At 43.6% G+C, this 27,318-nt stretch overlaps 1 long non-coding RNA gene across 1 annotated transcript in view; it reads right to left on the bottom strand.

Moving 5' to 3' along the window:
• Nucleotides 1-27,318, bottom strand: part of LOC103176946 — a 125,586-nt gene that overhangs the window by 63,017 nt on the left and 35,251 nt on the right. The window contains exon 2 of the long non-coding RNA XR_006085153.1: nt 20,512-20,564. This is a non-coding gene — a long non-coding RNA (uncharacterized LOC103176946). The remainder of the gene's footprint in view (nt 1-20,511; nt 20,565-27,318) is intronic.

Raw genomic sequence — 27,318 nt, 5'->3', positions numbered from 1 at the left:
AACACACGAGTTCACATCGAAAAGTAATTTGTTGCAAGATCTGCCCTTAAAATATGATCATTTCAAATCGAATGCATTTGCCCCCTCCCAAACCACTGGTCAAACTACTAAAACTTAATTTAAACCCACCCAGTAGTGAAAGAATTGGCATTTTTAAATATAGCAGTAGAGCATTTCATCACATCGACACATCTCAAAGCCTTTGAGATGCATCAACTTGAACTCATGGTCTAGGCTGACACTCCAAGGCAGTGCTTGGGGGAGGGCTGCGTTGTTGGAGGTGCCGTCTTTCAGCAACTGATTTAACCAGTATATTTTTTCTCCATTATCCATGAACGAAAATAAAACTATTAATATAAATAAAAATGAATAATATCAGGCGCCACTGTCAGGCGCTCTATCTATACTAATAAAGGCAACACATCTGTCTGTCTGCTAAGAACACAATAACCGATTGACATAGAGACATGATTTATACCTCATCGGAAAGGTCTTGCATGGGGGAGTGTCATGGGCATATTTGTATTTTTTAGGGGGAAATCTCCTATCATTGATGAGCTATGACCTAAACAAGCTCATCATACATGTATGGCAGTTTTGCTTAATGTGTTTATGGCATGTTAAATAGTTTGTGAATGGTATCACTGAAGTCTACATTATATATTGGATCCTTTGGTTGCAAGCGTCGCTGTAAACAATAGTTTGTATTATATAAATATAGTTGTGGTATCATGAGAGAGAGAGAACAAAGAATAAACCCATGCAGAAAGGTATATGATATCAAAGCCAATTACTGACTCAAGTCAACATTAGTATCATTAGTACAAAAGGGCAATAAGTTTCATGGCTTCGGAACGTCATCCAGATTCACATGGCAAAGATATATAATTACAGTGTGATCTGTAGGCTCAAGAGGTTAATATTCATTGATAGCTGTGAAATCACGCACAATTGAACCCATTATGTATATTATGCAAGCACCATTAGGAGCATTTAAATGGGCATTAAACCACCATCAGAACCCTTCAGATGTGATTTGCGAAAAAAAATATTTTCCTAAAAACCACAATGCAGCAATCTTATAATCCATATGCATCAATATAAATTCATTCAAGTATAAGCAAAAATATTAATCTTCGTAATGCGATCTCTCTGCTTAGAAAGGCCTCTGCCGGAGATCTCTCTGTTTGAGAGCTTATCTTCCCAGAATCACTAAGGACTTCATGCACGGAAGGAGGGCCTTTTTGGCTCATTGTGTCTGCTGAAACGAGATGTTTTGCCTTGAGTGAAGCCATAAATAAGAGGCAGTTGCTTTGAGAAATATACCTAGTCAGGGAAAGGCAATGGACAGCAATTTGTCAGAAGATTCGGGGATAATAATAAAAATCCTTGCATTTGATATTGCGCCTTATCACGTCTGTGAGATGTCTCGAAGCGCTTCACAGAATCTTCTGTAAAGTGAATTGACTGTATATTTTATGGGTGAAACGCAGCAGCAAATTGCACACAGCAGTCGTGGATTGAGTGACCAAATTATTATTATTTATTTTGAAGGATTTTTTTTACAACAGACAACATATCTGTTTAAGATGGAATGGCATTCATTTCAGGTATTTTGAATGCCTGAAGGCTAGTTTCCCGATAAAGTAAATATCTACTCTACTCCTATTCCTTTGGTCTTCCCAAAACGCTGAATTATTTTTCCTTTTCCAAACCCCCTTTTAAATGCTTTAAAATCCATTTGTAGCAGTGCCTTTGCTATTCTGTTTTAAAAAATCCTTCTAACCTGTCTATTTGCACCCCTTGCATTCGATTTAATGCCTCACGACCCCGTCAAAAAGTCTGAAAGTGCCTCACAAGTGCTGCGAAGTGTAGCGACTGTATCTGTCAGCAAACGCGGCAGCTAATTTGCACATAGCAAAGTCCTACAAACACTGAAATCAATTAAGTTATCCTGTACATTTCTCCCTCCCATCCAGTACTGTTTCAACTGCATCTAAATGATTTACAAAATAGCTCTCCAGTAGATTAAAAAATATATATAGTGTGAGTTTTGCAGTTTTCTCTTTGAAGACTGTTTCCTTTTACTGGCTAGGAACGGAAGATAGCACCTTTTAAATTGAATTCGAAATTAAACGGATCCTCGCGACAATGGTGGACGTGACAGATTACAAACATGAATATCATTTTAAAAATTGTTGCAAGGTCTCCTATTCTTCTTAAGATTGGCCGCATTTTCAAACCGTTTTTAATTTGACAATAAAAATGCGAATAATTCTCAGCGGCAATAACTTGATTCCTGAATGCATTTCCCATTAGGTATTTTTTCCTCCATTTATTTATAATAATAATTATAATAATCCTCGCACTTGATACAGTGCCTTATCACGACTTTGAGATACCTCAAAGAGCTTCACAGAATATATTGTAAACTGAATTGACTTGTAGGTTTTGTGGATGAAACGTGGCAGCCAATTGCACACAGCAGTGTCCCACACACAGGTGTGGATTGTGACCAAATTTTTATTCTACGTCACTTCCTACGATTCAATACAGCCGGTAAGTGCGAGAGTAATGGAGGATACAGGAGCGGAGCTACGAGTTAGGAGGTGATTTGCAAAGAAATCTAAGCGGTTTTGATAGGAAACTGAATGGAAACTCAGGTGAACGTACGACTTAAGCGATCATACGATTTATAAAGATAAGAATTAGGCGACTTTTAACGTATTTTGTTTCACCTTCTCATACCCTTTAAGTACTGCAATAAAAGGCTTGTTGAAAGCCACCCTGCTCTTTATTTTGGTGCCTGCTTAAAACTACCGAGTCTTGGGTCTGCTTTGTAATGATAATAATCCTTGCATTTGATATAACGCCTTATTGTGTCGTTGAGACGTCTCAAAAGTTCTTCACATAATATATTGTAAAGTGCATTGACTGTGGGCGAAACTCGACAGCCCATTGCGCACTGTAGTGTCCCACAGACAGTCATGGATTGAGTGACCCAATTTTCTTTGGAGGATTTGAAGGGATCATTTGCCACAGGTGATTTGCCCCCAAGATCTGAGTCACAACGGAAGACAAACGATTGCTTTGAGAGACAAGGAACATAAAGCAACTATGGTTTCAACTGTTAATCGAACAGAGACAAACTACGCTTTAATAAAAGACGATAGTGGGATGAGTCAACGCATGCGGGCATTCAGAAAGATTCATTCATTCACCATCAACAAAATACACACCCCACCTGTACTTATTGTGTGTAACTAACAGCAAGTCGTGGCTAGTCAAGTATTTTAAGATGGATTTTAAACATACGTTGCTTCTCCGCAGATATTTAAAAAAGACGCCACATAAACCACAACCTATCTGCGAATGATTACTCAGTTCATAAAAAAATACAAGTGGCTTTAGCGAAACATGGGTTTGATTTCTCCTTAATTGTGGATTCAAAACCAGTATCATAAGGGTAGGTGATTTCCCGTTGCCCCCACCCACTCACCACCAACCCACCCTGGACAAAATGGAAAATAAGATTGAAGTAAATCACACCCTCTTATCTTTCATTTCTGTTTTTTTTTCTATCAGTTCAGTGTCTGAATGTTCACGGTCTTTGAAATAAATACCTGCAAAAAATAAAAAGATTTTTTTTCCATTGCTGTGTGTTTTTTTATTTCTGCTGCACTGCACCAAACCAAAGACCGATAACACACAGGAGCCTGAAGTCAATAGCCCGATATTTCACACCATGATCCACATTTCCAGGAAAGAGATAAAAACCCAGTTTGCCTCTTTCTTCGTCTGCTAGTTAGGTTTGACCACACATTTTCCCGAGAGTAGAGGAGTTGGGCAGACAAATTTCGGCAGCTGAAGGTGAAATGATGGACTTTTAGGTGATATGCAATGCAGCTCAGAATGTGAAGAAGGGATGGGAGACATCAAATCCAAACCACTCTCTTGGTACCATAATTCACCGACCGAAGACCAACCCCCAAACAGGGCACAACAACAACTAATAATAATCCTTGCATTTGACCTAGCAGCTTATCACGTCTTCGACAGAATATACCGTAAAGTGAATTGACTGTATATTTTTTTTTGTGTGGGCGAAACGTGGCAGCCAATTGCACACAGCAGTGTCCCACAAACAGTCGTGGAATGAGCGACCAATTTATTATTATTATTTTTATTATTATTCTTAGCGTTTATATAGCACCCACGGGACAACTTCTCGAACAACCATTTGAAACCAAACGAAGGGCGGGCGGGCGAGGGAGGAGAATAAATGGTTTGTGGATTTTTTTTTAAAAAAAAAACACTGCGTTCGACATCCTGACAATGTTGGTGACGAACAACAAAACTAACTTACCTCTAACTAGCAACAGATACAACTCTAGCTAAAAAAAAACACACGGATAAATCTCCCCTATGATAAAACCCAATGTGAAAAGCATCTTTTAATCAAACTGCACGACTCGCGTATTCCTCTAGGTTTGGCACATGGCTTTGCAACGTGTCAGGCAAGAGGATGCACAAGTGGCCAGAACCCCACACGAGACGTACAGCTTTTTCAAGGTTTCCTCTGCTATTCACAAGGCATTGAACATATTCATCACATCGGCAGGACTAAAGTTCACTACACCGAGTGTAACGTTTTGAGTGATTATTCTGCAAAGAAAGGGCACCTACTGGGTAATTAAACTAGTCCTTGCACTTTCGTTGGTAACCCACAATATCTTTGTTACTGCAAGGGATTTCCTTGGAGCAGAGTTATGGAAGAGATTTGCTAAGTTAGCATTGAATTACTTCTATTCCTTTCACTTTGACACAATTGCTAACATTACTACGCACCCCAAACACAGTCACGCAGAAACACACAGGGAATCCATTGACATTTGTAAACCAGAGGCAAGAAATTCCTGGAATTAACTTTGAGACCAGTTAAAGACTGTGCGTAATTTGGGAAAATGTCTATAAAATGGCATCTCCATTCAGAAGCTTTTTAAACAAAAAATTCTGAACGCAAGAAAAAAAAACACACACTGGCGGTCTGGCTCAGTCGGATGTCTCCGAGTCAGAAGATTGCAAGACAAAGCCAATGTGAGGCTTGAATCCACAACCTTCTGGCTCAGAGGCGAGAGTGTTACCTGCTGAGCCAGGCTGACACACTTGCCCCCTCTGCTCAGCTAACTCGGGCTGCTGAATGAGCCTCGACTACCCCTTCCTCAGCGATACACAACAACAACAACTTGCACTTATGTAGCGTCCTTCACGTAGGGTAGTGTCTTGGAGATCTTCAATGCATACAATGCTGAGGTATACGGTATTAGCTGGTTGGACTCCAGCAGTTACCCCAACGCACACTCTGGGGTCCCCCCCCCCCACAAGCCTTGGCTCTTGCCAACCTGGGCCTATTACTCTCCGGAATTAGGTAAGCCGGATGTGTCCCTCCAGGGAGAGAGAGAGAGAGAGAGAGAGAGCGCATTCCATTCCAACAATCTATCTCAGGGATTTCCATGTGTAGGTGGGAGGCAGGGAATTCTCAGCTCGGTTTGGATACTCTTAAGCAACGGTGATGGGTTTCCGTACGTGTTGACCAAATAAATAATAATTCCCTGCACCAACATCGGTGGCAGAGCTATCCTCTGCTCCACCACTGACCTCTGAATCTTCCTCCCTTTACTCCTCCATCCCATTCCATCTTTACCTCATCTATCACCACACCTATGATCATTTCCACGCCTGTGATCATTGAAGTGCTTCGAGATGTTGTCCTACGTACTATAGCAACACTATATCAACGCACTTTGTAGTGACCAACAGAAAATGTAACTAAGGAGCCTCGTGACACTGAGCAAATCTAAAACGCACATTTTCTACACCTCATGTGCAAGGATTATAAAGATAATATAATCTGTATTTTGTTTCACCTTCTCCCACCCTTTATATACCGCAATAAAATGCTCGGTAAAAAGCACCCTGCTCTTTATTTTGGTGCCTGCTGAAAACTGGCAAGTGTCGGATCTGCCTTAAAAAATCGACAGCCCTCAACCTTACAATAATAACACTACCAATCCTTGCATTTGATATAGCACCTTATTACGACATTGAGACGTCTCAAAGCGCTTCACGGAATAGATTGTAAAGTGCATTAACTGTGTAGTTTGTGGGCTGACCGTGGCAACCAATAGCGTACAGCAGTGTTCCACAACAGTCATGGATCGAGTGACTTTTGATTGAGCGAGGGATTTTTTTCTTGAGGATTTCAAGGCGTCATTTGCCACAGGTGAGTTACCCCCAAGTTCTGAGTCACAGCTGAAGACAAAAGATTGCTTTGAAAGAAAAGAAAATGAAGCAACTACGGTTTCAACCTTCAATCGAGCAGAGACAAACTACACTTTAATATAAGACGATAGTGGGATGAGTCAACACATGCATTCAGAAAGAGCCATTCATTCACCCTAATAATAATAATTATTGCATTTGATATAGAGCCTTACTATTATTACTACAATGGGCTCAGCTGCAACACCCAAACAAAGCACCCTCAAGCTTGCAGCCTTTTCTCACTGGCCAAGGTCACCGACGACATTCTCTCAGTCTGTGACCAACAGAAGAATTTGCCGGGTGAAAAGAAGACCAAGGTCCATCCAGTTTGCCTTCCGCCATCCTGGCAGTCGCTTGACTTGTCGTGTCCCACATTATACACTGTGTACGAAGACGTTATTTCCTGGCAGAAAGAAATCTATCTAATTTGTTCTTGAAACGAACAAACTTTTCTGCTTCCACTGTCTCCCTGGGGAGCCTGTTCCCTAAGTTTACCACTCACTCGCTCACTCCAGTAGTGTTTCCTGGTGCCTCCTCTTTACAATAATAATAATAATAATAATCCTTGCATTTGATATAGCGCTTTTCACGTCGGGAGGACGTGAAAAGCTCTCACGTCGGGCTCTCACCTCGGCGTATTACAGTTGTTATTTTCAACATCCCTCCAACTGTAAGCTTCCCTACGCTCTCTTGTTCGATACCATTTGGGCCACCATCAGTTTATGAACAGGGCTCAACTACATCACTAGCGTGGTTATATACACATATATGGAGTTCTGTAGCTCAGTGGTTAGAGCACTCGCCTCGCAAGCGAGAGACCTGGGATGCATTCCCGATAGGGCGAAACATTGGGCAAGTTTCCTTACTCCACACGCCTCTGTTTACCGAGCAGTAAGTAGGAACCCGGTTGTTGGTCGATTGGCGGACCGCTTTTCCTGGGTTAATAATTCCTTCNAAAAAAAATAATAAATTGGTTACTCAATCCACGACTGTTTGCGGGGATGCCGCTGCGCGCAACTGATTGCCGCGTTTCGCCCACAAAACATATAGAGTCAATTCACTTTACAGTATATTCTCTGAGGCGCATTGAGATGCCTCGAATATGTGATAAGACGCTGTATCAAATGCAAGGATTATTAATATTATATATAATATACACAATACAATACTAAATTATGTCCGTATAGTGCCTTTGACGTCCCAAGGCACTGGACAGTCAGGTATTTCCTTCTGAGCTGGGCGGGGTGGGGGAGAGATCAGAAATAGGCGGCTCAGCCGAAGAGAAGGGTCTTCAGACGGGTCTTGAGGAGGCAAAGGAGGGAGTGAGGCGAAGGGATTGAGTTTCAAATTGTGGGGGCAGAGAGGCTGATGGCAGGGCGGACTCGGTGGGGGATGTGGAGCAGGGCGGAGCCTGCTGAGCGGAGGGAACGGACAGGTTAATATATCCGTTCGCATAATACACATAATGTATGTCTTATAGCACTCGATGCAGTAAAACGATCACTTCCTGTCTTTGTACAAGAGCTTCCTCTAATGGCACAGAAGATGTAGTGCATCAATGCCCACCAGCAAGCCCTTGCCCACAGGACCTCCTGACTTCGCGCCGGCACTTACAGGTGAACATTTAAGAAGCAGCGGCAAACATCCTTGAACTCGTGCAAACTGAACGCTTCAGAACTGCTGAGATGACAGCACACGGTCAGCAATAAAAGAACAATTAAATAAGTGCTAATGGATGGTCAGTACGAATCACTCACTAATCTCAGGTTATATAATAACTGTTAATAGGCAACGTAGAAAAAACATCACTTAACAGCATAGAAACATTCACTGTTAATAGCCCGTATAGTTGCTCACTCCTATGTTTGCGGGACGCTGCTGTGCGCAATTGGCTGCCGCGATTCGCCCATAAAATATACAGTCACTACACTTTACCCGTGAAGCACGCCTGCTATTTAGGTGGGTGTTAAAGATCCCATGGAACGACAAGCAGAGAGAAGGAAGTTTCTCTCTCCCGGTGTCCTGACCAATATGCAGCCTCCCCCCACCACCCTCCCCCCCAAAAAAAATTGGTCACTCACTTCATGTCTGTTTGTGGGATACTGTTGTGTGTAAATTGGCTCCAGAACTTTGGGACTTCCTCCTGACGTGAAAGGCGCTCTATAAATATAATTTTGTTGTCGTTGTTGTTGTTGTTGCGTTCCCCCACAAAACACACAGTCACGACACTTGACCGTATATCAGGTGAAGCACTTTGAGCCATCTCGACCGACAGGCGAGGCGCTAAACTTGAGGGCGTGGAAGGTAATTTGGCTCGTAAAATGCAAGTTCCTTCCACGCGAGTTCCTCCGCAGAATTAGACTGAAATAAACTGGTTGAAATCGTTCTCACAGCGTGAAGACGTATTTATTTTAAAATCAAAATGAAAAAAAAACACCGCCAGATGCAGAATGCAAAACGTGTCCCAGTTTATGAATAATTTACTGAACTGCAGTGGAAATTCACACACACAAAAAGATGAGATCATATAGACTTCATGTAACGTGGGCCAATTCTTGTTTAAAAAAAATGACACAGAAGGCATTGAACGCTCAACCCGGTGAGCACAATTTGATAAAAATGTAATAACAACAATAATACTAATTCTTTCTGTTCTCTCCGTTCTGACGGAAGGGTCGTGGACCCGAAACACTGACTCACTTTCCTTTCTCCGGAGATGCTGCCTGACCTGCTGAGTTTTCCCGGCTCTCTCTGTGTTTGTTTCAGATTTCCGGCATCTGGAGTATTTTGTGTTTTTGTTCATAATAATAATCCTTGCATTTGATGTAGCGCCTTATCACGTCGTCGAGACGTCTCAAAGCGCTTCAGAGAATACACTGTGAAGCGCGTATTTTCGTGGGGGAAACGAAACACGGCAGCCAGTTGCGCACAGCAGCGTCCTTCAAACGGTCCTGGATTGAGTGAGCACATTTTTGTTCGGGAAGAATTACAATTACTAAAGGGAACGTAGTCAGTGCATCCATTAAGGACTCATCCTTCGTATCAGCCAGTCTATCCTTCAGCACATGTTGTTGTACAATCAACCACTTCACAAACAGCATCCGATGTGTTGAAACCTGAACCCCCAACGCTGAGCTTCAAACACACATGAATGAGGAGAGCTTGGTATTTATGTTCAGCGTTTGAAGATAGAGGCTGGATTACCGTGGTTCGCTGACCCTGGGAATCTTTACTGAGCTCACCACCGATTTCAGGGCCCTGGGAGTCGGTGCGTGTAACATCGCTTACAGCAACTACCCTCGAAATAATGCAAATACTGAGCTTGGCCGAGAAAATAAATGAGGGTTCTGCAGTTATGTCTGGGTTAAGATTTTTTTTGGGGGGGTCGGTGAGGTGTCTGACACACGCGGAAACCCATCACCACGCTAATTAAGAATATCCATACCAGATACATGTCACTTAACGCGTGAGAATTCCCGTGTTGGGAATGGAGTACCCAATTCACTCTCTCTTTCCCCCCCCCCCACCCAACGTTCCCCTACCCAATGGACGCAGGTTGTGGTACCAAATTCCGAAGAGGAGTTTAACCAGCTAAGAACACTTGAAGACTTGAGCACAGTCTAACAAGCTTGGCTGGGTTAAGAGGGATCTTAAACACTATACAGTTGTTTAAAAGAAACACAAAATGATCACCATCCTTGCGTGGCCCACTTAGCACAACAAAAGCAGACCACGGGAGACAGAAGGAAACTACTTGGACCCTAGTCAAACAGCGTTTCGGTACACAAAGGCTCCAATTTGATAACTATTCATTTAAAACAATAAATCACGAGGCAGAAGCCAGAGGATTTCTTTAATACCATAACCCCATCAAACTCGACAAAATAATTGCATTGAAAAAAAATGACAACAAAAATAAAGTGGGGGCGGGGGGGGGGGAAGTAATTTATGGAACACCTTTTTCTCAATTTACACACAATTGATACATGAATTAATAATAATAATAATCCCTGCGTTTGATATAGTGCCTGACCACGTCGTTGAGACGTCTCAAAGTGCTTCGCAGGATATAACGTAAAGTGAATAAACTGCCGGGTTACATTTTGAATGAAATCAGTTGTCGCAATTGGGGGGGATCCAATTTATGCAAAAAATCGTTACACGTTTGGGACTCCGCACGTTAGGGGATGTAACCCTTCCTTGAACTATCGTCAACAACTCCCACCCCCCAGTTTACCACCCATCCACTTCCCCCCCCCCCCATCACTCCAGCCCGAGGTGAGCGTCATTAGAAAATGAAAGCGCGGTCACCGAACGTATTTCCAACCACTCTACCTTGCCGTGCTGTGGCGCCTGTAGACCTGTGGACAATTTTCTCCCTCCTTAGACATTTGCGAAGTGTCGTGCTTTGCATTGCATCCTTCGCGGAGAAGGTAAAAAAAAAGCAGCCAAATCACTAACGCTCGTTCAGCACTCATCTCTCGCTCTACTCCACAGGTGGTTTCCAAGGAAACTGTGGCACAATCGTTAGCAGGTATAGATAGTCAACCTCACATACCGTTGTGTAACAAGTCTTATCCCCCGCAGAATGAGTCACTACCCATCTCCAGGCGGGCATCTAAACTGATCTGAAGCGACTTCATAGTCCAGTGATCTCTCTCTCTCTCTCTTCCTTTCTCTCTCTCGTCCCCTTTCATCAGAGGCGACATCCATCCAGCCAAAAAAACACAGCTTCCAAAACATTCGGTCACTCAATCCACGGCTGTTTGCGGGGACGCTGCTGTGCGCGTTTCGCCCACAACATACGCGGTCAATCCACTTTACAATATGTTCTGTGAAGCGCTTTGAGAACGTCTTGACTACGCGATAAGGCGCTATGTCAAATACAAGGATTATTATGATTCTTATTGTTGAGCCTCACAAGACACCAACATTCTGGATATGAATAATAATCCTAACATTGGGTATTGTTGTTGGATTTGTGGAGTCCTGTAGCTCAGTGGTTAGAGCGCTCGCCTCTCAAGCTAGAGACCTGGGTTCAATTCCTGGCAGTGCAAAACCTTTGGCAAGTTTCCTTACTCCAAACGCTTGATAATAATCTCTCCAGAAAAAAAAACCAATAATAAATTGGTCACTTCAATCTACGACTGTTTGTGGGGACGCTGCTGTGCGCAATTGGCTGCCGTGTTTCGCCCACAAATATGCAGTCAATTCACTTTACAGTCTATTCTGCGAAGCGCTTTGAGATGTCTCGAAGACGTGATTAGACGCTGTATCAAATGCAAAGATTATACTATTTATTATTATCGCACCTTTTTCACATTGGGAGGATGTCAAAACGCTTCACAGGATATATTGCAAAAATGTAACTGTATTTTGTCGGCAAGCGTGCCAGCAAATTTTGCGCACAGCAATTTCCACTCCCCGCACTCAAACAGCCATGAATTGTTTGCTCAGTTTTATTTATTTTTTTTGGGGGGGGTGTGGGGGGGAATGTTGGCCAGGACACTGAGAGCAATTCCCTTTTCTTTTACTTCCAGAGGATCTTTAACGTCCAACTGAACAGGCAGATGGGACCTCAGCTTAACGTCTCAACTGAAGGACACTGTCTCCAGCAGTTGGGAGTATTGGACTACCAACTAGACTATGTGTGATCAAACATTCTGTTTGAACCCACATCCTTCTGATTCAGAGGCGAGAGTGCTCTGACTAAGTCAGGCTGCGTCTCATATTTCAGTTTAGTTTTTGGCCTTTATAACCCAAAAAATTAAACTTAAATGTAACAGGTAATAATCCCTCCCTTCCCCCCAAAATAAATACATTTGGTCACTCAATCCACGACTGTTTGTGGGGACGCTGCTTTGCGCAATTAGCTGCAGTGTTTCGCCCACAAAACATACAGTCAATTCACTTTACAGTATATTCTGTGAAGCCCTTTGAGACGTCTCGAAGACATGATAATTCGCTATATCAAATGCAAGAATTATTCTTATCAACACAAACATTTGATCGGGTGTGAGAAAAAGTGTTCTTCCAGTAAATGTACGGCTGGTAACAAAACAGACACAACTCCTTCTGAAGATAAACGGAAGGTTTGTTGCTTTTAAGCNAAAAAAAATTGCCAGAAAACAAACACACTTCACATGTGGAAAGAAAAGAAAAAAAAATTGCGTCATTTAAGCCATTCCTAACAAAACGGACTGCTCACAGATGCAAATATTTTCACAGTTCGAAGCAGTGCGAGGAATCAGCGTCCCACACTGCATTCAAAATCATCTTGTCTCAAGCCAGGAATCTCATTAAAGAATCCTTGGGAGTCAACTGTGTTCGTGTCGGGAACCCAATTTCTCTCCCTTCCAAAAACGCTGCATAATAATCGTGCCTGAACACCAAACCAACAACATCCTTGAAGATATTGTCACCAGGAGCCTTGCAAAACAGAACAGGGGTATCATTGGGTGTCAGGAACCAACATATGGTGACTCCAAATTAGAGTCACTATATGGTCCTGCCTTTATGTATTGTTTTGACAACATATACCGTTATGTACAAGAGACAACAACGTGGTTGAACAACAACAAACAAATTACATTTGTATAGCCCCTTTCACGTTGGGAGGACATCTGGGGGTCAGGATCGGGGAGGGTAGAGGGCATGGGGGTAAAGGAGGGTGATCGAAAGCACGGTCGAAGAGGAGAGTCTTGAGACGGGTCCTGAAGGAGGGAACGGAGGGGGTCGAGGCGGAGGGACTGCGGGATGGAATTGAACTTGTAAGGAGGAAGAGAAACTCACACACTCGTGACGAGAGGGCAACAATTTCAGTCGGCGAGCAAAACGAGAAAATGTGCCGAGGTCAGCAGAAATGTCTTCCACGCACGGAGTGATTAGTTTATGGATTGCCCCAGTGGAAGCGGTGGTTGATTTGCCTTCAAAAGGGAATTAGATAGAAAGATAAAAAAGGAACGAGGTAAAGGGGGTTAAAAGGACGGGTAAATGGTTCTCAAAGGATTAAGCTTTAAAACAACCACCACAAGACGATGGGCCGAATGGTCTTCTTCCGCGCTGTAAATTTCCAGGTGTGCGCGTGCAACAAAAGAGAATTCCTGATACAATGCAAAATATGGAATTACAAAATTAGATTTGTATAGCGCCTTTCACTTCGGGAGGAGGACATCTGATAATCATTACTCTTTCGAGTCTCTATTTGCGTGCGGTTGACTGCAATTGAGGATATTTAATTTCTAAGCTCATTTTTTGGGGGGGGTTGGGAGAGGGAAGAAGAGAAACCAGATTCAATTTAAAGATTAAAGTAAAAACAATTAAGAAAATTAGCTGCTGAAATAAATTCAATGCTTATAAATGATTTTCCATAAAAAAAGATGCAATCACTATTTGATACTCTAATTCTCTCTGTCAAATGCAATTAATATTAGTACTAATCCCCACCCCAAATAAAAAAGACATGGTTGTTTACGGGACCACATTGCTGTGTGCAAGTTGAATGCTGTTATGTTACAAAATACAGACTCTATACTTAATAATAATAATATTTGATAGAGAGCCTCATCACATCTTCGAGATGTTTCAAAGCGCTTCACAGAATATACTGTAAAGTGAATTCGCTGTATATTTTGGTAGTGGAAAGCGGCAGCCAATTGCACACAGGAGAGTGTGAAGGGCTTTGAGATGTCCTCCCAACGTGAAAAGTACTGCATCAAATGCAAGGATGGTTATCTTCATAGTAATTCATTGGAACACAGTTTGGAGTTGTTCCACCTGAAGGTTCCCATGCTGTGAAGATTTATTTTACTCATTTCAACCCAGTCATTTGGTGTATCGAATGTGTGATCTATACAAAACAGAGATAGCAGCACTAAAGGTTTATTTCACCCCAGGCACTGCCCCAAAGTAACTGAACACAAATAATATAATATAATAAAGTAATATAATATAGTACAATAAGGTAATATCTAATATAATATTGAATAATATAATATCATACAATATATAATCCTTGGATTTGATATAGCTTATCACATTGTTGAGACATCTCAAAGCGCTTTACGGAATATACTGTAAAGTGAATTGACTGTATAGTTTGTAGGTTAATCCACACACACACACACACAAAAATAAAGTCAGGCCAAATCAACATCTCCACAAAAATTAATTTAAAAAATGGGTTTTTATAGATAAATTACATGCATGAGTAGCCTAAAGTATTGTTATTGTCGCCCGGGGATACAGCTGTAACACAGCAACATGTGGGTAAAGTAAAAAGCAGGCTGCAGGGACATCAATAATGAACTCAAATGAGCTGCCACAAGGTTATTTCGCAAGGTTGCCTCACAAGCGAGAGACCTGGGTTTGATTCCTGGCAGTGATAATAATCCCTCAAGATAAAAAAAATAAAATCGGTCACTTGTCACTTGAATCGGTCAATAACCCACGAGTGTTTGTGGGTTACTGCTGTACGCAACTGGTTGCCGCGTTTCGCCCACAAATGTACAGTCAATTCACTCTACAGTATATTCTGTGAAGCGCTTTGAGACGTCTCGAAGACGTGAAAAGCTCTATATCAAATGCAAGGATTATTATTATTATTAGCACACTGTGGTAATGACAACTGAACACTGCAAGACTGGTCTCAAAATAAGTTTATTTTAAAGCAGAACTTGCTGCAGTGCATGTTAAAACACCAGTGAGTTAAGAGTCTGTGCGTTAAACACCCGAATGAAGATCAGAAGCGCTTAAATACACTTTCGAGCATGGACATCATGGACTTTCGAGCATATCACATCAGGAGGAGATCAGAGAAATGCTAGGCTACAAAGGGAATTATTGATGAGACTGTGGACCGGAAGGAAAAGTGGGGCAAATAAAAATCCAGTGGAGCCTGGCGAGGAGTGAAGTGATTCACAATTCCAACCCTACGCTGACATTTAATTCCAACATGAAAGTGTTTATTGGAGCACTGTTCAAGAAGGTCACCAATCAGCATTGATTTTCAGAAAGTTCTGCAATTTCTAAAAGTAAGCGGCTGGCGAGTGTGTGGGGGGGCACGACTCAAAGCTCATCGATCCTTCACCCCCCCCCCCCCCCGCCCCACCTCACCCAACGCAGAGGGGGAAAAATTCTTCTGCAGCGAATTTTCAGTGTAGGAGGATTAACACTTGACTGGATCCAACCAGATATTGCAAGGATCCGCAATTCTCATTATCACGTTAACACTTACACAAGAGTAGGTGTTTTGCTCTGACACAGTCAACGACTTCCCGAGCCTGGAAAAAGCCAAACCTTTTCACAGCAAGGCGATCCAAATCAAATTACACAGGTTTCAAGGCAAAAGCCTATTGAATATTTGTGCACTAGGTGGGTGCACTGTATAGGTATATCCATATCCCTAACTGGGTACTTTACCAAGAGGTCATTTATTAAGCTCCAGGAGCCTAATAGGAACAGAAGTAGACCATTCAGCCCCGGAGCCTGTTCTGCCATACCATTGGATCATGGCTGATCTGTCCCTCAACTCCAATTACCCTCCTTTGCTCCATACCCCTTGATATCCTTACCTAACAAATATCTATCGACCGGCATGAGGCATTAATTTGTGTTTCGTGCCTTTTTTAAAGAAGAAAAACAATACGGGGTATTTGCTCAACCAGCTCAGACTTTCTGCAACTGTAAAACATTAGGATCTGGACAAAAATAACTCGTGGGAAAAAAATATGTAAGTTTTTTAAAAAAAATCTTAATACTAAATAAAGAAAATGCTAACGACATATGACTTGCTAACGACTGCAAGTCAATCGGTGTCTGTGGGAGAAAATGAGTTGATGCTTCGTGCATAAACTTTGATAATAATACTTGCATTTGATTTAGCCCCTTATTATGTCATTGAGATGTCTCAAAACGCTTCATAGAATATACTGTAAAGTGAATTGACTGTATTTTGTGGGCAAGTCAATTGCTCACAGCAGTGTCCCACAGTCATCAGAGAAGAGAGGATTGGGGGGAAGCCCCTATACAGGATGTAGGAGGGGATATCGAGAAGATCACCACCAAATATGAAAGGTCCATTTGACCCATTAAGCCCACTCTTACCACACATGTGCAGCACCCAATGACTTCACCTCCTCACCCACTCTAATCTTCTGGGAAAAGGATGGTGTAGATAAATCCAGATCATTCAAGATAAGCAAGAACATACTCCAGAACATCCACCCAGCCCCAAGCCTCCAAGCTTCCTTACTTTCAAATGACATTTTGCCCTCTAGCCTCCAAATCCCTCTCCCCAAAGCCCAGCTGTACAGTAAATTATCGCTGTCCCAGAAGAATCTGCTAACGTAATCTCTACATTCTCCAGTCCTGTCCTCAAATTGATCCTTTTTTCCTGTTTTGATGGGAGTCAGTCACTATATTACTTGGCTACCGTTCATGTCAAGAACACAGCTCAAAGTGCTTCATAGGATTTACTCCAGTTTAGTGACCATCTTATAGGCAAACGTCGCAGCCAATTTGCACACAGTAATATTCTACAAACAGCCATGAAGCGAATGACCAATTTTATCGGGGGAAGGGGGGGAGTGGGGAGAAAGAGGGTTGTTGGCCAGGACACCAGGAGAAACTCCTTTCTCTTTTCGAATGGTGCCAATGGATCTTTCAATACCTACCTGGACAGACAGACGGGAGCTTGCTTTAACGTCTCATCCAGAGGTCGGCAGCTCCAACAATTCAGCACATCTCCCAGCACTGCATTGGAGTGTCAGCCTCGATTTTGGGCTCAAAGTCCCAAAGTGGGGCTCGAACCCACAACCTTCTGACTGAGAGGCCCCAAGTTCTACCAACTGAGCAAGGCTGACACCCTTATCCAAAGAAGATGCCCGCTATCCCCTGTACACTGTAAAATACGCTTGTCTGTCTTCAGTGAGCATTCGGTATCTCAGCAAACATAATAAGTGGATCTTGCTTGGTTTCAGATTGCAATTAGAATTCCCTAAACATGCTGGCTTAGCCATACCCAAACCAACAGTTAATTACATGGAACCATAGCAACCATGCAACAATCATGGAGATCTCGCACAAAGTAGTCATTAAAATATTGGCTCGACAACTTGCGTTATAGCCCTTTACGTTTTTTTTTTAAAAAAACACATCCAGCTTAAGCAGTACGTCTTGAGAAAATTCTCACACGCACAGTTCGTTCACAGTCTTCGGAATAGAGACTCACTGTCAAGCAACTAACTCTCCATGGAAACCTATCTGAATTGGCAGGTCCATTTGTGCAGCTGAGTCTTCCAATCGGGTTCACAGACTCCCCGCAGGGTACGGAAAAGGAAAAGGAAGCGTCAACTGAAGGTCAGAACATTTAAGCTTTCGGGGGGCGTGGTGTGGGGGGGGAGGGAGAAGGGGGGGAGGAAGAGAGAAAAGAGGAAAGGAATAAGCAAAAGGATTCTTGGGAGGAATGGGGGGTGCGTGTCTGTGCTGAACAGTGCGGGTCAGCCCTGAATGCGAAGGTCAAGACAGAAAACAAGATGGATCAAGCAGTGGGCAGGTGAATGCAAGCTCGGCATTCAAAAGGTTGGCTTGCAGGAGGATGTCAAGATTGAGGGTAGCAAGTCCTGTACAGCTCCCCGTCTCAGTATGTTTTCTTTTAAGAAAAAAAAGTAGAAGTTCCTATGAATTAACTGTTTTATTACTTTTCCTTATTTATACAATCAAATAAGGACAGAGCTGCAGCATTCCTGGCTTTAGGGCTATCGTTACCTTTCACCCTCCACTCCCCCCACCAGCAGCAGAGTTAACCGCTTTGAGGAATCCTCCCGACATGTAATGAGTTATAGAGACGAAAATAGTATTGCATCATCACTCCAGGGATTAATGTATTACCACAAACACAATGTAGTTTGTGGGAAAACACAGCTTTGTTTGTCTTTGGCCCCAATTGTTTCATTTATCACCCCCCAAAAATTGCAAAGCTTTTGCTCTGTTTAGCAACTTAATTGAAAGTTGAAAGGTGAAGGAAGCTACAAATTCAACACAGTTCTCGTGAGGTGGGTCACTGTCCTTAACCATGTCCAATTCTCTTCAAAACGAATTCTGCGAACAATAATTGATCCCAATTAACAATTAACAATTAAGCATTTCATATTAGCGCCTTATCGCATCATCAAGACGTCTCAAAAAGCTTCGCAGAATGTACTGTACAGTGAATGGACTCTATATCTTGTGGGAGAAACACGGCAGCCAATCGCGCGCAGCATTAAGGCAATTATTACCGGAAAATATTTGGCACTACAATTGAGGCTTTTGTTCCTTTCGATCCCGGGGCACGGCTCAAAACTTTTCCCGGTGTCCCAGCCAATAATTCCCCCAGGTAGAATCAAGTCATTCGCTTAATAGCCGTGTGGGGGTCATTGCTGTGTGGAGACTGGCTGCTAGGTTTGCCCGCAAATACAGTGACCCAGCTTTCCAGTAAATCCTGGGAGGCGCAGTGAGATGTTTCGATGGCACGATAAGACGCTGCGTCAAACGTGACGGCTGAGCCATGGCTCAGTCGTTCCAGCCGCCCACACAGAGGCCGGAGAAATGTAGACGGTGCCGACCAAAGCTGCAGCTTAGAAGCTCCGGGAAATTCCAGTTCCGCTATTTTAACACAACTCCGACTCCCTTCAGGAGTCGCCGGTGAAATCGAACGTTGCCTTGGTAACCGTTTGGCCATCCACGCAGCTGGATCTTACGCCGGTTTTGAAACTGAAGCTAAACAAACCTCCGCGGTTTGAAAAGCAAATTCAAAAAAAAAAAAAAAAAAAAAAAAAAATCGGCCGAACGAACACGGTACAACGTTCCGCTCTGCGAGCCGGTACCCTGGAAGAAATGCAGTGCAGCCCCCACCCCCCCCGTAGGAACGTGCCTCGTTAAAGAGCGTGAATCGGATACAACGTGGATCCCATTCACGGTTAGTGCGCACAGCTGGCTCGCTGCCCGACACGCTGGCTGGCTTCTGCATTAAATGGCTGCATTTCCGAGTCGTTAGGTTACTACCCAGGTCACTCCCTGCTCTCCCTATGTCTTTACGGAGAAGGAAGTGACATCGAAAAATGACCTGAAAATAATAATAACAACAACGATAATCCTTGCATTTGACATCGCGCTTTACACGTTCTTCCAGACGTCTCAAAGCGCTTCACAGAAGAGGAAGTGGAAAGTGAATCGACTGTATATTTTGTGGGCGAAACGCGGAAGCCCGATTGAAATTTTTTTTTGAATTTGAATTGAATTTAAAATTCATATCAGCCATTGGGTTTCCCAGGCTTAAAACGCCAACTACTGGGTCATTGCCATCAACAATAACAATCGCAACTTACATTTATATAGCATCCCTCATGCAGGGTCGTGTCTCAGGGCACTTGAATCACTTTCCTGCTTGCAAATACACAGAAAACAGGAAGCGACAATGCCAATGACTCGATGACCCAGAAGTCAGACATTTTTTCTTCTTTTTAGCTATAAGCACCAGCCGATGCTCAGTCAGACTCTCATACAACAACTGCGTGGGAGCGAGCATCATCATAGCGAGGGAGCAAACTCGCCTCCTCCTACCCTGTGGTTTGTGTGATCCCTATTAGAGTTTTAAAGTCCCAACCTCAAAGCATTCACCACCAGTGTGACTTCCCACCCCCATTTTCCACACCAGCTGCCGCATGGTTTTAACTAGAAATGGACTTGACAGTTCGATAACGCAGCTCGCACTAACGTTTTGGGCAGCTCTGCGTGACAGAGAGCAGTGACCACCAGCAACTGGCTGGAGTCTGTTCAACTTCATCAACAACAACTTACATTTATATAACGCCTTTCACGTCGGGAGGACGTACAAGCCTGCAGTCATTTCACATCCAAGCTTTGCAACCAAACAGAACGCTTGCATCTCATCTGCCCACGCCACACAATTGGGGTTCCCACCTCTGGCACTGCCACACCAACTTGTCCCAATAAGGTAAAGGTATACTGTGGCCACCCAGTGTCATACCAAACCTCTGTAAAGTGACCCTGGCATCAACCAGATCAAATCAAGGCTCCTTTAAGCATTTGGAGATTTTTCTTAAATAAATATATAAACAGTCACACCAAAGTCAATCAAATTAGATGTTGTACTGAGAATCAATTAGTGCTGTAAAGGGTTAGTACCTGTAATCTGTAAATGCCATCCACTTGTTGACTGAGGCAAACCTGGTCTCCATCTGCAAAGGGGAAAGTAAATAAATATTAGTAAGACGGAATTAAAAAAACAAAACACTATAATAATTCTTGCATTTGATAAATGCTCAAAGGCTTAAGGAGTTACCAGTTCCCGTTTAGACTAAGATGCACAGACTTGTCAAATGAATGCATACCAATTTCACCCACATATTGATTTACTCTTAACCCGGTCCACAAAAAAACACCAAAAAAATAGATTTTTTTTCAACCAAATGTAGAAAAAAAAACACCCGACATCTAATTGCCTATTTTAAGACCAAATAAGTACGCCTGGAAATACAAGCAAACACATCATTTATTTTGATTCACACACAAAAAAACACTCCACTCCCATCGCAACGGTGGCAAGTGAATTTCTTTCCTGAAAGTATGAGGCGAGGTTTGGCAAGAGCCGAGGCTTGGGGCAAAAGGGGCAGGGAAATGGGGCCGAAAGGATTTGCGGTTGACAGTAGGAGTCATCAACTTTGATAACTCCTAAAAACGCACACAAGGGGTTGACACCTTATCGGGTTTCATGAACAAGAACTAAACAGGGTCCGTTGCCCCATCTGCTGGATCCATGCAGAAAGTCTTTCTGTCCCAACCAAGGTGACGCAGTGCATTGTGCAAACACAGCTCTGGGTTTAGGAGGACACCTACTGGAACGATTTAGAGTTGACCGCACGGATCGGAGGGAGGCACAATCTCTCCCGATAGGTCGGCCTGCGCGAGGGACCTCGGGTCAACGTCTCATAGAAACAGGAGGAGGCCATTCAGCCCCTCGAGCCTGTTCCGCCATTCTATCAGATCATGGCTGGATCTGTGCCTCAACTCCAATTACCCGCCCTTGCCCCGTATCCCTCGATCCCCTGAGCTGACAAGTATCTATCGAGCAGAGTCTCACCCTGCGCGCAGCAGGGTGCCACAAACAGTTGTGGATTGAGTGACCGCATTTTTTTTTCTTTGGAGGGATTGTTACCCCCTGTAAAGCTATCCATCACTCGACTAACAACCAGGTTCCTACTAACTGCTAGGTAAACAGAGGCGTGTGCAGGAAAGAAACTTGCTTAAGGTGTTGCCCCACCCCGAAGCCAAACCCACAGTTGGCTAATGGAATCCCCCCAAAAATCGCAGATTTCCAAGGTCCGACCCCTCGAATTTATCTGCAAATTTATGGTAAACAGGAGTGAGGCCTACCAAGATCAAGCTGCCACCAAGGTCAACCAAAGTTTACTGTGCAAACATGTAAACAGCTCCTCCGAAAATAAAATACACGCTCTTCATTTTCAAGTGAACAGCAGTCACTTGTTTACGCATTCAACAGGACTTAAAACCACAGAAATGTAGAGCGCAGAAGGTGGCCATTTGGCCCATCTTGTCTGTGCCGGCTCTCTCATTGGAAATCCTTTCAGTCCCAGTTACATAGCCCTTTCCCCCCAAATCCTTGGCTCTTGCCAACCTGTGCCTAATACTTTCTGGAATTAGGGAAGCAGATTGCATCCCTCCAGGGAGAGAGAGAGAGAGAGTCAATCCATTCCAACAGCCTCTCTCGGGGATTTCCATGCCTGGGTGGGTTGCGTGGGATTCTCAGCTTGGTTTGGAGACTCTTGAAGCCCGGTGATGGGTTTCCGCGGGTGTCGAGACGCCCGGCTGACCCCCCAAAAGTAGAAAAATGACCCAGCAGTAAGTAGGAACCCAGTTGTTGGTCGAATGGCGGATCACTTTCCGGGGGTAATAATCTATTCAAAATAAAATTGCGTCACTCAATCCACGACAGTTTGTGGGACACTGCTGTGCGCAATTGGATTCATCCTCGACCAACCCTTCCAGCAGAGGATTCCATATCTGTGTTGGTAAAAAAATTCCTGACCTCCCCATTTGCTAATTGACTTACTATCTTAAATTGATGCCCTCGTGTCACAGACTCAAGCCTCTTTGGTGACCATGTACTGGTTCAATCGCCCAGCACACTGATTTCCTCTGAGCTGCATCCCTGTGGTGGGGGGGAGCTAAACCGAAGCCAGGTGTTTCCTCAAGAGGGAGAGATGGGTGGGATGGGGGGGAAAGACACTAAGAGTTTCCTGGGGAGATTTCTACTCAGAAATCAGTTGAAGAGGTGACTGGGTTCTTCAGATGCACTCAGTGCATAATTCAAGGAGACAAACTGAGGTAATGAATTAATCTGCTAAATTGCGCCCACAAAGTACACAGTCATTCCACTTTACAATATATTACATGAAGCACTTTGAGATGTCTCAATGACGTGATAAGGCACTATATTAAATGCAAGCATTATTATTATGGTTATTAATCCTTATCATCAGCTACGATACCCCAACTTCTGGAACCTCCGTCCAAAAAGTTGCCCACTGTAGTACATTCTGCAATATTAACTGCAAATACTTGCAACGTTTAATCTCATCTGCTCTTTTAACTACTAAGGAACGCGAGGAGCCAACTTCCAAGCAAAAAATAACAACAATCTCCCCTTTAACCCTGTATTACTTCATACAATACAGAGGTATTTGTGTCCCCTCAGAAACTCACTGAAAGGAGCATTTGCATCAGCTCAATGAAATTGAAGGTCCTGGCCATTTTAGTATCCCGAGCCGCTTAACAACATCCTCCTCCAACCCGATAAAATTGGCAAATTGGCTGCTGAGGTTTCCCCACAAAAAACACTCGGTAATTACCCTTTACAGTAAATCCTGTGAAGAGCTTTGGGATGTCCTTCAGACAAGGATTCTTAGCGTTGGTATAACAATACTGGCTTGGCCTCTAAGCTTGAGTGGGGAGCCGAGGGAGAGGGCTGTGCGGAACGACAACAACAACTCGCATTTATATAGCGCTTTTTACGTTGGGAGGACGTCCCAAAGTGCTTCACGGGATTTACTGTGAAGTGTAGGTACTGGCAATTAATGATCACCGCGGAGGGGAAAGATGATCGAAAGCGCAATGAACGAGGTAGGCCTCGAGACGACAATGAATACTAAAACATACTCCTGGAGACGGGTGAACGGGTGATGAAGAACATTATCATCATCATCACTCCACTCCCCCCACCTCACCCCCACATAGTTTTACATCTTACAATCCCGAAAAGTGGAAAAGAAAAGCCGACTTACCAATAAGCTGCAGTGGCAACACAATCGTTCCCACAGTAGTTTAAAGTTGCCTTAAAAAAAACTCCCTTCGCTCGCTTATGAAACAACCTTCGCCCCATTAACATTCATCTTGTTGCACACACACACACACACACGCGCATGCACACATACACACACACACACACAAAGAAACACTGACCCCAAAAATCAAGTACTCGTTTCAAACAAAAAAAATTATATATATATACAAAAAAAACACACAATGAAAGCTATTTCTTGCGATTGGGTATCGCGTCCCCTTCTCTTTTCGCTTTTTCCCCCGCACGAAGGAAGAGCGATCACCTTCATACGCCTTTGACATTAAACGTGTCAGCTTTTGGCAGCAGTACTCCCTCCTCTACTTTTCTAATGACGCAGGCACAGAATTAAAAACCTTCTCATCCTGATCCAATGCCAGCCCTGGTGCTTCACATCTGCTGGCGCACATTAGCTTTGCTCTTGTTGTTGAAACTTGCGCTCTTTCACCAATTTTTCCCTGCCTGCTTGCCTCCCCGCTCCTCCCCTCCCCACCGCCTCCCCCTTCTCCTCCACCAACCACTCCCTATCCCAGTCAAAGACTGTTTGTGTCACTTTGCGCTCATCTCTAACCCCTCCTAACTTTATCCTTGAGATTATGATCCAAAAGCAAACCGGTTAGCAGCTGCCTGGATTACCCGGCGTCCAATTTCCGACTGTCAATCTTAAACCGCAAAAGCCCCCGTTTGCTCTCTCTACCCACTCAGGCAGCCGACCGCGATTACCTGACGTCGCGCTCTCTGGCTGACCAGTGGTAAATTTCTCGCATGTTATGTAAGAAGTTGCCCGTTATCTGAACGACACCTACATCAGCCGGTGAAATGCCGTCGCGTTTGTAGTCCATAATCGCTCGGGGCGGTAAAGGGAATTCTGGTGGTGTTTCGCCATTCACGGCTGGCGCCGTTTTTTTGCGTTGTTGATAAAACGGGAAGACTTTATGAGGCGATAATAATGATCCTTGCTTTCGATTTGGGGTCTGATCCGAGTCGTTGATACGTCTCAAAGGGCTTCACAGAATAATACACTGCAAAGTGGATTGACCGCATTTAGTAAAACAAGAGACTGTTGGCAAAGATCACTGGCATCTTGGAAAGGTGATCCAGCTGTATAAAGGGCTTTGAAATGTCCTCTTGACATAAAAGGTACTGTATACACACACACACAAACGTAAATATTACTGCAATGTATCTACGTGTTCAGTGTCTCACTGGGATACCAAGGAAATGCAGACCAAAGCAATGCTGCTCTTATGGTCCATCGTATTTGAACAGGTTTATGTTTGAGGGATTATTACCCACGGAAAGCAATCCATAACAACCGGGATGTTGGCGGAAACTTGAAGGAAACTTGCTTAAGGTATCGCCCGGCCCCGGAATCGAACCCGTGCTCTCACCATTACGCTACACAAAATATACAGCCCATTCACTTTACGATATATGGCGTGAAGCACATTGAGACGTCTCAACGGCGTGATAAAGCACCACATCGAAAGCAAGGATTATTATTATTACTAACAGGTTAAAAAGTTTACACAAATATTACGAATTGTCAGTTCTTCTTTTGCTTAAAAGTCTTTTTTTTAAAAAAAAGAAAATTATTTTAACGTGCCCCAATTCTTCCTTGCGTTTTTATTTTGTTTTTTTTAAATTAAATCCTAATTTTCCACACTTCGAACATGAGACCGGGTTTTAAATACACCTGGAGACCTTCACCTTCGTACCGCAAGTTAGCCTTGAAAATCTTGTGCCTGATCCAAGTATGTGTGTTCAGCCAACTGAGGTTAGAGTGTGGCTTGATCTCGTTCCAAAACCCATCCCGCTCAGCTGGAAATCTCACCGTCCGAGGTCTCAAACACCGTACATCAGCACAAGAGCTCTTACAGCGAGACCCAAAGAGTGCCCGTTACTAAATCACCATCTAGTCTAAGGAAGTAAAATTTAACCGAATGATTGGACACTATCCTCACGCACGAGCTACAGAACCAGCCATCCAAAGGCCGATGTTCTACTTATTCTGCTTCAGAGTTGTGCCCGTCTCTGTTTTTCTCTCTCTCTACCTCTCCCCTTAGCAAACCCCCTCCCCCCCATACACACACACACATTTAATTGGCTCACGAAGAGAGATAAACCTTTAAACCTTTCGGACACAACTTTCTATCTCCCCCAAAAGGCGGTGGACGCTGGATCCCTTCCAATTTTCAAGGCTGAGGTGGATAGATATTTGTTAGGTCAGGGTATCAAGGGATTTGGAGCAAATGAGGGTAATTGGAGTTGACGTACAGATCAGCCATGATCTAATAGAATGGCGGAACAAGCTCGAGGCGCTGAATCGCCTACTCCTGTTCATTCCTATGTTGCTGAGTGGCGAAAGCCTACTCCTGGTCCAAACGCACCACGATAGAATTTTTCACGGTGGCGAATAATAAAAAGAAACTCAGATTAGGTTTGATGTAATGAATGAAATGCAACCATCTGCAACTCATGGATTTTCTGCAGATAGTGGGGCTGGGGAAATGGGCAAGGAGGGCATTGGAATAATCAATAATAATAATAATAATCATGGCGCCTTATCATGTCTTCTAGACGACTCAAAGTGCTTCGAAGGAAGGAGGCGACGAAAGCGTGGATTAGAGTTTCAGCTGGGTTGGGCGTGAGCTACGGTCCGAGATGGGCAATGTGACGGAGGTGGAGGAAAGTGCTTCTGGTTATGGACTGGATGTAGGGTAGGAAGGACAGCTGGGGGTCGAACCCGACACCGAGGTTACGCACTGCTTCACTAAGTCTCGGGGATAGGTCAGGGAGGTTGAGGAGGTCAGAGCCGCAGGAGAGAAGACGTCGACTGGAGCCAAGGGGTATTTGCTGTAAAATGTAATGACTATTCGCGGGCAACACCGAGAGAAACTCTCTTCCCTTTTCAAATGGGGCCATGGGACCTTCAATGTCCACCTGAACAGGAAGACAAGCACAAATAGCCACAAACACTTGAAGCATTTGCTAATTTATTGCCGACAAGGGCACGGTAAACTGCAAGTCGGTTTTCGGATTTTGCATAGTCTTAAATAAATCTACAAGTTTTGTAGTCAAAATGCACCTATTTCTCACAGCGCTGTAATCGGTTTGTCAAGATGTTCTCTTTTGAACTCGAAGCTTACTGCAGGATATGGCAAGGTTTTGTAAAACTATTCCTATTACCATGTACAGTCCTGTAGCTCCATGATTAAAGCACTCGCCTTGCAAGTGAGAGACCTGGGTTCGATTCCCCGGCAGGACGAAACCTTGGGCAAGTTTCCTTACTCCACTACGCCTGATAATAATCCCTCCAAAAAAATAATAAAATTGGTCACTTCAATCCACGACTGTTTGTGGGACGCTGCTGTGCGCAATTGGCTGCCGGGTTTCGCCCACAAATATATGTACGGTCAATTCACTTTGCAGCATATTCTGTGAAGCGCTTTGAGACGTCTCGCAGACGTGATAAGGCGCTGTATCAATTGCAAGGATTATTTTGCAGTAAACTCCTGATAACGTGACCCTGATTTAACTTGGCACCAACACTTAAGTCATCATGTTTGTGAATA

This window comes from Callorhinchus milii, unplaced genomic scaffold, assembly GCF_018977255.1.
Source record: "Callorhinchus milii isolate IMCB2004 unplaced genomic scaffold, IMCB_Cmil_1.0 Scaffold5, whole genome shotgun sequence".
NCBI classification, from domain to species: domain Eukaryota; kingdom Metazoa; phylum Chordata; class Chondrichthyes; order Chimaeriformes; family Callorhinchidae; genus Callorhinchus; species Callorhinchus milii.
This window is presented reverse-complemented; position numbering and strand designations above follow the sequence as displayed.